Source organism: Meriones unguiculatus, chromosome 20 (assembly GCF_030254825.1).
Source record: "Meriones unguiculatus strain TT.TT164.6M chromosome 20, Bangor_MerUng_6.1, whole genome shotgun sequence".
NCBI lineage: Eukaryota > Metazoa > Chordata > Mammalia > Rodentia > Muridae > Meriones > Meriones unguiculatus.
In genome coordinates, this window is record NC_083367.1 from 49,492,208 (window position 1) to 49,506,155 (window position 13,948).

Here is a 13,948-nt window from a genome sequence, read left to right on the forward strand (position 1 = left end):
AGGGGTAAGCCATGCAGGCTCCTAGGCAGAGCATGGCTGGCAGATCAGGATCAGTGGGAAAGCCAGCCCGGCGAGAGCAACATGAGCACGGAGAAAAAGAACTGTAGGGAGACTGGGTGGGGCTGGAATGGTCACGGAGGGCATTTGGACTTGTAGTCAGCAGCCACTGTGGAGTTTGAAATAGAATAGTGATGGTTCTGCCCTGTGATCAGTTGGTGGGCTGCTGAGGGTGGGGGACGGGGCAAGAGTGGATGAGGAAAATCAGTAGTCAAATGCCCCCTGAACCCCTAATGTGAGTCTGGGTTCAAGAGCAAGATCTGGTTAGAGATACAGCTCAGACATTAGGCAGTTCATGGTATCTGAACTCATGAGCCTAGAGGAGATGCCAAGTGAGTGAGAGTAGACCGGAATAAAAAATGGCCCCAGGACCGTATCTGTGAGTGTTTCAATGAACAGGGGACAGGGACGTCAGCGAGGGATATGAAGGAGCAGCCAATGAGGCCTCAAGGACAGCAAGGGAGTGTGGCATTCCAGAAGCCAAGTGAAGAGACTTGTCCACACACTCACTTGTAGAGTCTGCTTGTGTGTGTCTGAGGGTGTGGGGGGAGGTATGTAAAAGAGAGAGCGAGAATCTCTGACAAATGTTATTGTTGGTGTAGGAAGCAATTATTTCCTTTACATGTGAAGTTCTCTGACATGACTAAAAAGTCAGAATAATTGTAAGAAACGATAGCATGCCAATTTGAAGCCTACTTTCTTGCTACAAACAAATCCTGGGCTTGTGCTTTGCAGTTACCATGAAAAGCAGCAACTCATAGAAAGCAAAACTGCAGACCTACTGTCTTCTCCCCTGGTGCAACTTAAGGTGTTAAATTACCACCTAGTATTAATGTAGTAAAGACAAATTTCTCCCAGAGCCACTGTGAGAAAGGAACAATGGAGTGCCTTCAATGTGGCTTAGAGGTTGGATGGCAGGAGGTCTGGAATGAATCACCGAACTGAGCAACGAGGAACTAACTATACTGGCAAGCTTTACCTGGAAAGTTTCGGGTAGCGTGGTGTGAAAACAGACTGAAGGGGAATGGGAGGCCAGACACAGGAGCGGGAAAACCAGGCATGCTTTTCAAGCACTCCTGATCTGAAGAGAAACGGAAACAGTCAGTAGCCTGTGCAGGAAGTGGGACTGAGAAATGGTTATTGCTGATGAAGTGCAGGGAAAAAACATGGCACCTAAGTATGGAAATGGGAGACTCTCCAAGTGGGGGAGAGCTGCCTGGGTGCTGACTTTGGACAGGCAGGTGATGATGGGATCCAGAGTCCTTAAACGGGACCATGGCCACCATACAGACACGGGAGGTAGAGTAGACCTCAAAGTAAAGTCAGGATCGTGGGAGAAGTGTGCGACACACACACAGATGCTTTCTGTGTCTGCATCTGCTATAAACAGGCCTTCACAGGTAGGTCTCTCTCACCAGTGTGAATGAGCTCTTGGGTAACTCAAATCCAGCATGAACTAAGTTTAACATGGGATGCTTCCTCTTCGGACATACGTGACCATACCCGTTGTTAAGCAAACAGACACCGTCAGCCACAGTGGCAGCCGTCCTCTGGTGTCGTCAGACCTTAGGGAAGCCCCACCGGCTTTTTGGTGGGCTTCAGCATGGCTCTGGAAGCAATTCGGATCTCTGCGTCTTTAAGACTCCATTGCGGCTCAGAAACAAATTCCCACCGGAAGTTAATACCGGGTGATAATGTAACACCTTGGGGCACACCAGGCAATTTGGCAGGAATTCATTAGCAGCTAAGTTTCTAACTATCTAAGTAACTGAGCATAAGGCCACATTGAGAGGCTCAGGTCACACCGCAGGAAGAAAAGGAGAAAGGTTTGTAGACGAGTTTTCCAGAAACCTGCCTTTGGGATAGGACACACATGCAAGGGGATGAAGGGGTGTTGCGGGAGAGAGGGACGAATGCGGGAAACCTCGCCATCTCCACCATCGAGAAGGGCTGGCACCAACTTTTGTACTAACAGACATGTCATGACCTAACACATTAGTTTGTTTACAGGTTTTCTAAGCTGGTAAAAGGTAAAACCAGAAGACGCCGCTGTGACCTCCTTGTAAGCACACTGTGTGTTTAGAAAGAAATGTCTAGAAAACTATATCTTACTGTCTCAAAATATTCTAATCAGCCCAGATGGAAAGCAGAAATGGGTATCCAAGAAACTAGAGAAGGCCCCATGAATTGCCTTCCTGTGGTGCACTTAGGAATTTTAATTTATATTAAAACTGGGCTTGTTTTCACCTGAGCCTAATCACTGCTACTTCTACATTTCCCTGGGTTCTCTCATTGCTGAGAGTGAGGTAAGGAGAAACACAGTGTATGTTCTTGTGTGAAAAAATGCTGTACAGCTTCGGGGAAAGGACCTGTATATTCACGGATAAATGGAACCCTTCTTCACAACGCAGTAAGAATTTCAAAGAAATGTCAAAGACGAAGAAGAGGAGGAGAAGGAGGAGGAGAAAGAAAGAAATTAAACAAGTTTGGGGTACTTGCAAGCTAGATACATGTCCAGGAAAATGGCACTTGCCAAGTACTGCCCCTGCCTTTAAGGGATTAGTGTGACTGCCTTATGGTTTTTCTGTCCTTAGTTTTGTGGTCAAGAGGGACTCTACAGAGTAGTGAGAGGGAAAAAGAGAGATGGTGGCACAAAATGAGCCCATAAACACCCACGCCGCGCTTGCCAGGAGAGCTCCTAAGGCTGCAGATCCGTCTTACGGCCCTTTACTTCACCCCAATTTTGCAGCCTCCCATTCCCTCAAAGCTATTCCCTGAGACTGATTCGAGCCTGCTTGCTCTTGACTTCACACCCTTAGAGAGCTTGCACTGAAGATTACTCTGCTGTAAAGAACAGCAGGCTCTTCTCTGAGTACTGATGCACTGGAGACATAGTCTCGCCTCTTCAATGGAGAGCACAGGGAAAGTCACGAGCTGTCTCAGGACGAGTGCAGGCTGTCCGACTTACACTGCAAACACCCAGAAGGGCAGAACCAACTGGACAGAGCACAGAAGTGGCCCCCATTTGTGCTTCCCGCCATTTTCACTTGTATTGAACCTTTTATTGACAGGTGTGGTGGGGGCTCAAACCCATGATCCCAGCACTTGAGAGGCTGAAGCAGGAGAAACACAAGCTTGAGGCCAGCCTGGGCTACATAGTGAATTTCTAGGCAGCCTGGGCTGTGGAGTGAGATCTTGCCTGCGAAACAACACACACACACACACACACACACACACACACACACACACACACACGGGTGGGAGAGAGTGTTGGGGGAAGCTAGCACTACTTGGGGATATAGCTCAGTGCTTGCCTAGGAAAGCCCAAAGTTCAATCCCCAGTATAAAAAAACAAAAACAAACAAACAAAAAGCACAAAATAAACTACAACAAAACCCTTCCTGGCTTTGCTAACAAAGGACATAAGACAAGCAAAGCACGACACAAGATGAGGGTTATGAAAAGCCTGGCTTGATCAAGGACATAAATTTGCATTCTAGACAGTGGCACTAGACAACGTTTTCTAGAGGGCTCCATGTTCCTACAGATTACGAATTGTTTAAAATCTTAGCTAGGTACAGTGGTGCATGCCTCTGCTTCCAGGATCCAGGAAACAGAACAGAAGCAGGCAGATCTCCTTGAGTTTGAGGCCAGCCTGGTCTACATAGCAAGAACCTTTTTAAAAACAACAACAATCACACACACACACACACACACACACACACACACCCCTTCAGAAATGAAGCCCCAAAGTAATATTTTTATAAATTTATTTCTAAGCCCAATTAACTCTATTTTTTAATTCTATTAAAATGTAATACATGCATAAGCACAAATAAATATATATTTAATGTGATAGACCAAAATCATACAGTTATGAGAAGATGTAGAAAGATTGAAACTTTTTGCCATCCTACCATACCACCAGCATATTAATGACAAACTGTATATTTGTATATATACCATCAAGGTCTGAGAATAATTTGAAGTTGTATTATTATGCTAACTTTGATTACCTTTAAGACATACTATCTACATTAAAGATCAACAGAGAATGCCATCCAAAGTACATGTAATTGCATTAGCTTGTTCCTTGGAAGAATCCCATTTTATGTGTAGAGCTCAGAGCCTGGCTCATAGCAAATGGTCCTTGCATTTTGCATAGCACTGTTTCCAAGACTTACAGATCATTAAAATGCCCCCTATCTGAGCGGGGGGAAAAAAAGAGTCAATGCCAAAATGCTAGTTACACATCTTCTGAATCTGTTAGTGATCACAGAGGAGCATTAGCCAAAGAGGAGTCTTTCTTTCAAATCAGTGGCAACGGCAGCTCATTCCAGCTCAAAGCACTCTCCAAGCGGAATGAACGTGTCATCACAGAGAATGCTATTAAACTGTAGAATGAAAGAGCACAGTTCTATAAAACTTGGGTGGTCCATTTTCACCTCAGATATTTCCACAGCTCACGTGAGGTATGTTTTCTAAGAAGCCTCCTCACCTCACCCTACCTGCCTGCCACCCATCACTCCCTTCGTAGAGAAAACTTAACTCAGTGTTTCATGTGGTTCTCATTTTCTCACTACTCTCTGAAGTAACGCTTCATGTCAATAAAATTTCTCAGACTGAAGCTTTTTCAAATAGAAGTTGGTGAGGGCTCCAAGATGTGGCAGACATTTTCAATGTGGTACAAGAGGTTTTCAAGGAACCAGGGTATAACAGGAATGAGAGCTGGTTCCCCTGAGATGAACGTTCAGCCTTCACATCTACGTTCCCGAGAAAGGAATCTCCCTTGAGCTCGTCCTGAGCCTCTGGGGAGCAGCGCCTGGCACATAACAACAGCCTTGCCAGCTATCTGTCTCACAGAAGAAATGCAATTACACCTGCTCTTGCCTCAAATCTGATTTCGCTTCTGCAGTACCACCGGCAGTTTTATCATGAAGTAAAATGGAACGCCCGTGAAAATGCCATTTACCCATCTTGCTAATACTGCCAGGAGTCTGAATCCTATTCATTCTGAATGCAGAACCCCGAAGCAGTCCTTGAGTTCCAAGATGACTCTGAGTTGAAAACCTGAATACTGATTTGCTTGGAGATGTTTTGTGTTGGAAATACTAAAAAGTAAACTTGGACACATAAAAATTTTGAAGAATATTTGAGCAGTCAGTATTTCATGAATGGAGCGACGGGGGCCTCTCACCAGCCGGAGCATGGAAAACATAGTTCTGTCAGGATTGCCCTTCCCCTGTTTGCTCTGCCTTTCTGGATTGCATTCCTAGAGCTACCAAGGTCTATTCCCTTATTTGGCCACTTCTTCCCCCTGAGACTGACTACCAAGGTTCAGCTATCAAAGTATTGAAGTCCAGCAATCAACACCCCCTTTTGGTGCACCTAATTAACATGCCCAATTAACACGGGATTCCCGCCTTTACCTTTATAAACCACAATTTGTCTATGTGCCACCTCTGTCTCCTCTCTCTCTAGAGGCAGTCCTTTGTCCCTCCAGGGCAAATGCCCCTTTCCTCCCTCTCCCTTGTTCCCTTCTGTTCTCCCTGTCCTCTACTTTCTGTCTTTGTCTCTATTCCCTGACCTCTGTCCATCTGGGGCAAATCTATCTTTTTTAACTTGGTCTTGGAGTGTCTTTTGTGAATACTGGTCCTTTCAGCACCCCAGGCCATAAGCACTTCAGCATTCTTCTTGGGCAGCGGGGGCTGAGAGAGGTGGACAAGACATGTTGAAAAGATCCAGGACTTCAGTGGGAAGTTCCTTTCAGGGATTAGCCGGAGGTTTCTGGCTGGTTACACCTAGGCTCTATCGTGTACATTGGCCTTTGATTTGCCACTAAGAAATTCAGGACACTGGCACACTCTCTGTCTAATGGCCTCCCAATTAATGTTTTCAAACAGAAACAGGCAACGCATTATTATGCAAATTCTCCTGTTTTAAATGATAATTAAACGGTATAATTGCTTGTTTTGTTTTTTCTCTAAAAAAAAAATGAGTAGTTTGAGGAAGAAGAGCTCCTCTGACTTCATATTAAACCCCTAATTTAGTTTCTGGTACAGAACAAATGCTCCTTAAATTCTTATTTTAAAAAGTGAGGTGAGGAGACATGAATCCAGCATGTGCAAGCAGCCCTCCTTTTCACCTGCCACTGAACTCAGCCTGTGGCATACACCCTTTCCCCAGTGATGACAGAAAACATTTTATTCTGTTACTTAACAGAAGTTTTCTCTAGGTGGTGGTTGTGGGTAGTGGTGCACGCCTTTAATCCCAGCCCTTGGATGGCAGAAGCAGGTAGATCTCTGACTTTGAGGCCAGCCTGGGCTACAGACTGAGTTCCAGGACAGTCAGGACTACACTGAGAAAGCCTAGGGGTGGGGGTGCAGTTTTTATTTTCAACAGTTGTTTGTAATGAATCCCTGGTTTTGTTTCTTCCTTGATCAAGGCGTTCAGGCCTAAGTTTATCTATCCCTGGTTCCCCTTGGATCTGGTCTCTGTTCATCTGGACTGGAGCCCCTGGGGAGTGAAGTGTGGTCCTGCCATTGGCTCTGACACACCTAGACCTGCATTCTTCCCTACCCTGAAGACTGACCTTAGGCACACCGGACCACATGACCCTCAGGGTGACTGGATGAAAGTATGAATAAACAAGTGAATTCTGAAGGAAGCTCAGGTCAAACACCTTTATCCCTTCATCTTTCCTTCCTCCTTCCACATTTTCTTTGTCATACTGTTCCTGTTTTGCCATTAATCACCTAGGATGTGAGGATGAAGGAGAGGAGGGTAGGAGTGGAGAGTATCCGGGTGGGCAGAGAAGAGGGTTGTGGCTGTCAGTGGGAACATACCATAATTCTAATAAAATGACCCAACCTGGAAAGAGATTAAGTGCCATTAGTTATTTATTCCTTGAATTAGAAAATGTTATTACTGTATTACAAATGAGTTGAGTGGAAGAACATGAAATGGCAATTCCCCTATCATAAGGTATTTCTAGTGACATGTTGGGTTGTTTTGTATTTGTCTCATTCATAACAATTTATGTTGTAAAACATAATTAAAAAAACAACTCTGTGCTATTTCCTCATTAGAAGCAACATATTATTTCTTCTATTATAAGCACACTTAATGTTCCAATTGCCTGACAGTGTTCCAGTTGTCTATGAATCACATACTAGGTACACTAGATACTAAAGGCAAGTTAGGCCCCCCTGGCCTCCAGTAGCTTACAGGTTAGAAGGAAAAACAACACTGGAACCCATGTATGCAAAAAGTATCAAGTAGTCCAGGCCATGAGGGACAGATTGTTCAGGGGGAATAAAACATCTGCAATGCCACTTTAAAACAGCCGAGAGAACACTTCAGGATGTGGGCCTAGGCAAGAACTTTCTGAAAAGGACTCCAATTGTTTAATTCCAAGAACTGACCCAATGGGACTTCATGGATTAAAAGTCTTCTGCTCAGTAGAGTGGAAAGACAGGGTATAGAATGGGGTTAGGTGCCGTCCACATATCTCAAAATTATAGAGAACTCCAAACATTAAACCCCCCCAAAATAGATCCATCCATAAGTACAAAAATGAACCATCCTGAAAGAAGAAGACAAATGGCCAGTAAATATTTGAAACACTATTCAGTATCCTCAGCCACAAAGGAAAGGCACATGAAGAGAACATTGGGATTCCGTCTTACCGTAGTCAAACGCCTAGAGAATAGTGACAACAAATGCTGATGAAAATGGCTGGGATACAGAATCCTGATGCATTGCTGGTGGGAACGTAAACTCTTTGCCCAGTACGGAAGCCAGCATGGCGGCATTGCCACACGATCTGGCTATGTGGGTGGGCATATCCAAGAATGAAATTATTTTGCAGGAAAAATGGGTAGAACCGGATCATGTTAAGTGGAGTAAGCCAGACCCAGAAAGACAACTACCACAGTTTCACATATACAGAATCGAGATTCAAATACTTGTGTATATGAGATGTGGAAGTAGGAAGGAGCTCTATGAGTGTTTCAGTTACTGTTCTATTGCTGTGAGGAGACACCATGACCAAGGCAACATTGAAACAAAAAAAAACCAAAACATGTAATTAAGGACTTGCTTACAGTTTCAGAGTTAGTCTATTACCATTATTGTCACGGCAGGGAGCATGGCCAAAGACAGGCAGGCAGGCAGGCATGGTGCTGGAGCAGTTACTGAGAGCTTACATCTGATCCACAAGCAGAAGGCAGAAAGATAAGAGACAGGGCTGGGGTAAATGGAGATAGGGAAAAGGAAGGAGAGAGAGACAAAGAGAAAGAAAGAGCGACAGAGGAGACAGAGACAGACTGGGCCTGACATGGGCTTTTGAAACCTCAAAGCCCACCCTACTAACACACCTCCTCCAACCCTAACCCTTCCTAACCAGTCTACTAACTGGGAACAGAACATCCAAATACAGGTGCCTAGGGAGCCATTCTTATCCAAGTAACTACAAAGTGGAAAGAAGAGGAATAAGGGAGGTCAGCGAGAGGGAGAAAAATATGACAGTTTTTTCCTGTTCATAAGCAACATTCACACACATACACACACACACACACACACACACACATGTACATGACATGAAAGCAGAAGAGAGTCTAGTAGAGGGAAAGGGGACCACCAAAAAGGGGAGGAGGTAAGGCAAAGGAAAAATGAGAGCATGAATACTAGCAAGGCGCAAATACATGTATACGTGTGTATGTGATTAAAATGCCACGGTGAAACCCGAAATCCTAAAAAGTTAAAATACTAAAAGAAAAACAGGTGGGAAACACAGCCCAGTGCGCTAAGTCATTAGTAACATAATCCTGATGCCAAGTGATTAATAGCCGTGTTTTCTACCGACTTTTTCCCATTCGCTTATCCATTTTCTAGGCAGTAGAAGAGTTATTTATTCATTAAACCAAGTCATTTGAAACCCACAAACATCTGTGGGATTTCCTGGCATATTTCAATGCTCTGCTGCTTTCGAATGCCAATTTCATAGCTCATAATATATTCATACACTTCTTGTGAGATACAATAGTGTAGCTGATATTAAAAAAAAAAACACAACAAAAACAACCAGCTTTTAAAAATGACAGCAGCAGTCAAATGCCTAAGAAGGCTTTTGTTTTGTGTCAGAACCCTTCCCCAGTGTTGCTTTCACACACCCTGAGCAGACGCAATGGCTCTCAAGTCTCCCCTTCAAAGCGCAAACATGTTTATCCTTCCGTGGAAGCACTCGAGGTTCTCCATAGTTTTCAAAGGGAGTATCATGCAGCCGTTTGAGCAGCTCTAAATTGGGCCAAATACGTTTGATCTGAGATTAAAGAAATGCTTCATTGTGTTTGCCATTCTTTTAACGCTAAATGACAAAACTGCTGGCATGTGGCTCATAAATATTTTATTAGCTTTACGTATGCATTAAGATGAGATGTGTCTTATTTTCATGAATTTATTACAACAATTTAAGTAGTAATAATAATAAAATTTGCATTTAAATAATTCATTTCTCCCGGGAATTCCTGCGCTCTGGCGCATCCATCAGTGCTGGATGGCAGCAGCAGCACATCCAGCTTTCTTCCGACCCTCCAATGTGCTGCTTTGGGTTTTGTTTCTAGCCTTTCGTCAATTACTTGGCTGGCTATTATCAGGCTTCACATTTGCCTCCAAAATCATTTTTGGAGGATAATTAATTTGTAAGGCAGGATGATATTATACAATAGAAGCCACATGTTTCCAAGTTCTGCCTTCATCAGACCCAGATTCAAGTCAGATGAGCCTTCACTTCCAATTAGATATTCACCAATACCATCAAATGAAGAATTGTTTCTAAAAATTTCAAAGGAGTATTTTTCTGCAATAAGCTGTTCTCTCACTCCCTATCTCCCTCTCTCTATTTGTTCGTTTTTCAAGACAGGATTTTTCTGTTTGGCCTTGGGTGCCCTGGGACTTGCTCTGTAGACCAGGCTGTCCTGGAACTCACAGAGATCGGCCTGCCTCTGCCTCCTGAGTGCTGGGATTAAAGACAAGCACCACCACCACCCATTTCTAACAACTAAAAACCTCATGTTCCCCATGAACAAGTTTTTTACATGTTGGGGAAGAACAGTACCCTTAAACGTGTCCTCCTCAGGGATTAAATGGTTCTGAAATCAGGTACTTGGGATTCAGAAGATGGTTTAGGCGGGTGGGAGCGTCTGCAATTCCCTAGGACTAAGGAAAAGACTAAAACGCACAGAGGTTGTCACTAGATTGTCCAAACCTTTGCATCTGTCCTTTGGGGAGAGTTTATATGCCTGTTTGTAAGATCTAACCCATTCCCTGTGCCTCAATGCCTCAGAGTCTTCTTTGGGGGTTGGGTCAAGTTTTCTGATCTTCCTTTAAAAAAGATGGATTCTGTTTTGCCTGATTACCTATAACGAATTTCTTCCTTCTGAAAACTTTTCCTAAAGGGTTGGGAAGTCATATGTAATGCTTCATAAGTTGTTTTGCTATTATTGATATTTAAAACCAGTAACTCCAACTCTCATTTAGAAGGAGGCTATCTGAGTATAGCCATATGGTGTACTGTCCCCGGAACCTAACATTTTAGTTACTGCCCCACACCTGCAAGATGGTGAATTACTGCAACTCAGCTCTTCCTGTTGCCCAAGTTCCAAAATCCGTGCTTCTGTATATTTTATGAGTTTCCCTTTGAAGTCAATATCTAGTTTCTGGCGAACCAAGAGAAATCCCAAAATACTGGAAAGTTTAGAATGCACCGAAGTTTTGCAGTTTATTAGAATCTTTGCTTGCCTTATCTCGTGTGTGCTCTATCCTGTCTAAGACAGGAACATATATGGAAGATATGATTGCCAGTGGCTAGTTCATGTGTTCATTGGGCAGTTTAGCTCCTCAGACTAGGAAATTCTGACCACTGTGAAAGGGGCAGGAAAGGGATTGGGTATGCCGTTCATCAAAAAATAATCTAGATGCTAGGCATCTTTAAAATATAGTCTCTAAAGATAAAATAACCTAGTTAATCATGTGTTATGTTCCCCAGGTTTTACAGACAACTAAACTAATGTTCAAAATTTAAAATTATATTTTATTTATTAAATGTCAAACCATTGCTCAAACCCAGCTGCTACTTTCAAAGCCCCAGATCTCAGTTGCCTTCATAAGTCCTCATCCTTTAAGATTCTCAGTTGCTCTTTTTAAGTTTTAGTTGTATGTCATTTTTCTGCAGAGGTGACAACTCTTAGCAATGCTATTGTCTACAAATTGTAGTGCAGCTTTTTAAATAAGGGTTCTTCATGAATTTATTATTACAAATACTTAGCCATTGACTTGGCCATTTTCAGACTCTAGGAAATGAACCACAGTAACATGAAAGTTTGCACCTTTTGCTTTAAAATGTTATTTGTGCTCTCTAATCACATTAAATAACATCTGTTCAAAGCATATGCTATCTGGTCATCTTGAACAGATTCACCAAAATAGTCCATTTAAAAAGCAAAAGACATGATCCAGGCATGGTGGCACACACGTTTAATACCAGCACTGAAGAGGTAGAGGCCAGAGTTTGAGGCCAGAGTTCCAGGACAACAAGGGCTATCACACAAAGAAACCCTGTCTCTAAAAATAAATAAATACATAAATAAATAAGCAAGCAAGCAAGCAAAAGCTGCAACTTTCACCACTTTGAAGAAAGAAATCTTCCAATACAGAAAAGAAAAAGAGCAGATGGCCTCCCTGTGATGTCTACCAAATGCTTGAAAATTTTGTACCAGTTCCTTCTGAGAATTTCCTCAAAATTGAACAGAGAACACTTCTCATTCATCTGACAAGGTCTGCGTTATCTAATACCAAAGCTAGATAAGAAAAAAGTGGAGGGGCTGGAGAGATGGCTCAATGGTTAAGAGCGCTGTCTACCCTTCCAAAGGACCCAGGTTTAATTCCCAGCACCCACATGGCAGCTCACAACTGCCTATAATGCCAATTCCAAGGGATCTGACACCTTTACACAAATGCACATAAACTAAAAATTAAATAAAATATTTTTAAAAGAAAAAGGAAAAAGTGGAGCCTGCATAGGAAGGTCAGGGTTGTTAGTGCTGCTCTGGGAGAGTACCTGAGTTCTGTTCCCACCTCACAAGCACCTACAACTCCAGGTCCAGGGAAGCAGACCCTCTTCTCACCTCTGTGAGCTCATACACACACACACACACACACACATACACACACACAAACACACACACACACACAAATAAATCTTAAAAGCGGAAAATTATTGACCACTATGTTTGAGCACAGATGAAAAGCATTAACTAAGCCCAAGTAAACAAAATTCAACTACACATTAAAGTGATCATATATCATGATCAAGTGAGATTTATCTTTAGAATATAAGAATGGCTTAACATGAATTGACCAATGTGATATCCCACACTGACAGAATGAACAGCAAAAAACAAAGCAAAACAAACAAACAAAAAACATCATGTTAATAGATGTGGGAGCAATTTGCTAAAATTCAGCTTTCTTTCATGATCAAAAATCAACAAATTAGAAATTAAAAAAAATGTATTTGATACAAGTCCATATACCATAAGCTTATATGTGATAATATAGGCAATAGTAAAATGCAGGATAATTTTCTACTAAAATCAAGAATTTAAGAATTTCTACTTTCAACAATAGAGAACTAGAACGAACCAAAGGAATTAGAAAAAAAAAGATAGATAAACAAACAAACAAATCCAAATTAGAAAGGAAGAAGTAAAATTGTGTCTGTTTGGGGCTGGAGAGATGACTCAGAGGTTAAGAGCACTGCTTGCTCTTCCAGAGGTCCTGAGTTCAATTCCCAGCAACCATATGGTGGCTCACAACCATCTATAATGAAATCTCTTCCCTCTTCTGGCATTCAGGTGTACATGCTGGCAGAACACTATATATATAATAAAATAAATACATCTTCAAAAAATAAAAAAAATTTAAAAATTGTGTCTGTAGAGGTTATTATCGTAGAGAAAACTCTAAAGATGTCATTAGAATCATTAAAACTAATAATATTCAAGAGTTGCAACATATAAAATCAACATAAAAATCAGTTGTATTTCAATATAATATGCCACCTGAAAACATAATACATCAAATGCATTTGTAATGACATCAAAATTTAGTAAAAAACACTTTGCAATAAGTGTAATCAAGAAAGTAAAAGAGAAAGAAACCCACTCATTGACAGAACTGATGAAAGAAATGGAAGAAGAAACAAGAAATGGAAAGGTAGTCCATGTTTGTAAATTGAAAGTGCTTTGCTCAGCCATTATCAGAGAAGCTTCCTCATTTGGTAGATAGGAACAAATATAGAGACCCATCACCAGACATTATACCTTGGAACACTTAGACCTAAATGGGATGTCTCCATCAAATCCCTCCCCTCAGAGCTCAGGGAACCCCATGGAACAGGAGGCAAAAAGGGTGGAAGAACCAGAAGGGGTTAAAGACACCAAGAAAACAAGGCCTTCTAATTATTATAAGCAAAGCTCTTAGGATCCCAGAGACTGAAGCAGCATTCATGTCAGGGTCCTAAATTTGCTGAAGGAATAACCCCAGACTCAGATAGCATGCAAATAGCAAAGAGCGGTTATTTCTGCAGAAGTCCAGCATGCAGGGATCATCCTTCAGGCAAAATGGCGACTCCAAAATGAGCTCACAGGCTCAATTTGAAGGCAGTTAAAGGAAATCTAAGGAGAGTTAGGTAAGCTTTATTTTGATTGGCATAAGCTAAAAGCAGGATTCGGGTGCGTTTGGGATTGGCTTGGGCCCAAACAGGAATTAGAGGGCCTTCTAAACCAGTTCAAGCCGGTTCAGACCAGCAGTTGAGCAAGCAGTTGGGCCA